Genomic DNA, 3955 nt, shown 5'->3' on the forward strand with positions numbered 1-3955 from the left:
AACACCCCCTGTAATAATTAACACATAATCTCAATCAATAAATTACATAAAAAAACACTCATTTAATTTCTGTTACAAACTTATATTTGAATTTCAACAGATATATCTTTTTCCCAATAAGAATATAAACTTGCGTTCATAGTTTTAAAATTAAATTAACGACTATATGACGTCACTAAAATTTCCTTCTCTTTAACAGCGCCAGCCCCCCTCCTTTTTGAATTTCCAACATCAATTTTCCGTTTCTCTGAAATAGAACTGCGTCACACTGTGCACGTGAAACATTTTCAAATATTTTGTACTGGTATATTTTTTGGTTTCTTAATCTCATTCATCCAGAGGAAGTCTCGAAATAAAGACGAAACGTTGATGAACACATAATACGGTTTGTTCCTTTTTATTTTCTCTATATATGTGTGTATATATATATATATATATATATATATATATATATATATATATATGTATATATATATATATATATATATATATACGTGTGGGTATATACAGATAGTGAGCTATATGGATTGATTTGCCTAATCTATATATAATATAAAAGTATACACACAGATATATAGATATATATATATATATATATATATATTTATATATATGGTTATAGCACGTCAACAAAAGGTAGATGTTCAAAATAATTGTGCAACTAAACAGGTTTTATATTAGAATAAGGCCTGGCGTCTAATATATGTAGGACCATTTTCCCTCTCCACTACTGACAATACAACATTAAAGTTAAACATTTCCTACGAATTATTTTTTATCTAATTATTCACTTATATTTACTATTAAATCCTGTTACTAACCCACGATGCGCAGATTTTGCCACTTCTATAAGATTATAGTTTTCCTGTGCGACCTACCGTCTTGAATGCGTAATTTATCTGAGAGAGAGAGAGAGAGAGAGAGAGAAAGAAAGAGAGAGAAAGAGAGACACAGTATCTAATAACAATGCCTCCCCACATAACAGAGTTAGACACCGTGGTTATTTTTAAGGTGTGGAAAACGGACACAAAGTACCTCAGTCGTGAAGGATTTCTCATCCACTAAGAGAAAAACACATAATTGAAGTGCGAGAATTGAGCAACAGATTCTAAATTTCTAAACACGAAAGCCAAGAACTGAACCTTTCTCACCGAAGTATATCTTACTTCTTACCTCTTACTCACTGCTGCATATAATTGTATTTTATCATATGTATACTGTCCCGTATTTGCCTTTTGCAATATCACATCATTATACATTTTATATTTGTCTTGAATTTTCAATTAATGAATGTTCCTTATACTTTATCGTTCAAGAAATTAAGAGTTTAGCCAGGAGCAACCAGCTTGCCATACATATTACGCTCGCATACGCTGTTTTTCCAATAGGGGGTCGTCGCATAAATGAACAGCTACGTTTGGTTTAATATGGCTGCCGGCGTATACGCGCACTTGCTTCAATTACTGTGTTCTTCCTATCATCATACTAGCTTGGCTTCCTTACAGGCGATTCTTGAAAGAGTACACATTCACTTAAAACAGTATTCATTGACCATGCCCCTACTCTACACGTATTTCTGTGTTCGTTACCGACTCTACGTTCAGCGTTGAAATCTACTCGTTCAATGTTGCATTTTTAGCACATCAATGTTGATTTAGTTTTGTGAGAGGTTTCTATTTAGCTAAAATTAATTAAATTACAACAAAAGTATTCTTCTTATTTCGAAATAATTAGTCAATAAAACTTTCCATTTTGTTACAGAATGACTTGATTTGAAAAAAATAATTTTAGCTAAGTAGCAAGCATTTAAAACAATAGCGCCAAATATGAATGTAGCTTGGAAATAATATGGAAAAATTGCTTCGTAATTTACTTATGATTTTACCTGCTTCACTAATGTGCAATAAGAAAAAAAAACAAACTTTTTTTTATATTTAATTACTTTCATTGTGCTATAATTTATATCAGTTTTAAATGAAGTAAACTTTGAAAAAACATTGTAAATTACCGTTTCGGTGAATTTGATAATAAATAACTACTCTAATAATGTCGGGCACCTGCTACAACTCCTTATTAAAGTTATGTAAGCATGAAGAAGCAAAAGTAGAGGTGGGGGAACAACAACTACATAATGACCCACCCTGTTTTCTAAGATACCATTCCAATCCTATAGCTTTCAAAATCCTAGTGTCATTCCTTATGTATGTTCTTCTAAATTATTAACTTTATCTAGACAACTAATCAACGTCTACTTATTGTGTTCGTTGACTTTAAAAAATATTTTTAACAGTTTTACTGCTCTACATTTTGCCTGTTTTGTTTGTATATGGCTGCGAGTCAGAAAGTACGTTTTTTTCGGGAATAACAATGTTATTTGAATTTCTAGCAATACTTTTGTTCGATACATTTTTAGATGAAAGTACAATATCAACAAGCCCACGTACGTGGCTAGGGAAAAATTCAAAAGGGAAAGTTTTTAAACCACAGTAAGCAAGTAAAAATATATTTCAAAAATATTATACTGTATGTATTCTCTTTTAAAGACACTATCCTCTTCACGAACTGTCATAAAATGTGTTTTCAATCGATATCTCTTCAATAATGGACCAGTTTTTCTACCTAGCAAAAAGGGACGAGTTTTCCCAGTACGATATCTCCGTGTATGGGTTTTCTATGGACGAGTTTTCCGGGGACGAGACTTCCTAAATTAAAAAAATATATATGAGTTAAGTGCCATGAGCTATAATTTAAACCGAAACCAAGACTTATGAATTTATTATTATAAGAAATGGGGATCCATAACGGATCTAATCGCGACGCACAAAATACTTTATACATACGCTATCGTATTAATATATAGTATTGTAAAAAGTCATAAAAAACGCACCTTTCCTACTACTTAATCAAAGTAGGAAAAATATATCAATCACAAGTGATTTTATGGTTTTGCTGATCGGGCTTAGAATTAGTGTTAAAAATTATTTAACTGCTAAAAATAAGTTAAATTATACCTAAATGGTATCAGTTTGCATAATATTAATACGCACAATTCAACCGCCATTCTAAATTCTTAAACACGTTTAAGTGTACTAACACATAATCACCTAAAAAGTAGAATCTTATGTATTTTTAGTATTTTAAATGTAAATAACCTTTTTTTCAGTTGATAACCTTCTCAATGTTTTGTTTTTCAAAGTTTTCATAAACTTTCCGCCAATGAGATTTTCATCTATATGTTTATATGACCGATAAAAATAGAGGTAGTGATAGCACTGTCTGAATTCCGAGGGTAGGTAATAAAATTGCTAGAGCACAATGGAGATACTATCGCCGCCAGCGATCGGGAATTGGGTGTACAAACACAGTAACGAGGAGAATGTATACGGGAGATCACATGTCTGTAAGATTGAAACTCTACCGAACCCGAATTCATAAAAGAAAAATTGTAGAGGAGACGATGTCTGATATGGTGGTGGCGGGAATAATTGAAACCTCCACTTCTCCGTGTAGTTTCCCCGTGGTGATCGTGGAGAAGAAAGATGGGGGACATAGATTCTGTGGGGATTTCCGGAAACTAAATGCTATTACAAAATCCCTAGCAGTGCCATTACCCCTGATAGACAACATATTGGCTTTGTTAGATAGAGCGAGGTGTTTTACCACCCTGAACGTAAGATCAGGTCACTGGCAAGTAGCCCTCAATGGATCGGATGGAGAGGATCGGGAGGAAGCAACTTTTGCATGTCATACAGGACTATTCAATTTCAGGGTTATGACGTTTGGCCTCTCCAATGCACCAGACGGCTTCTCTCACTTGATGTCGATAGTGTTGCGGGGGTTAGAGGGGTTTGCACAGGCGTACTTCGACGATATTTTAATTTGTTCACTGACGCCTGAGAAGCACTTTGCACATTCAACGGAAGTATTTGAGAGGTTACGCTAACATCATCTTCTC

Source organism: Euprymna scolopes, chromosome 15 (genome assembly GCF_053919585.1).
Source record: "Euprymna scolopes isolate OS-2025 chromosome 15, ASM5391958v1, whole genome shotgun sequence".
Taxonomy (NCBI): domain Eukaryota; kingdom Metazoa; phylum Mollusca; class Cephalopoda; order Sepiida; family Sepiolidae; genus Euprymna; species Euprymna scolopes.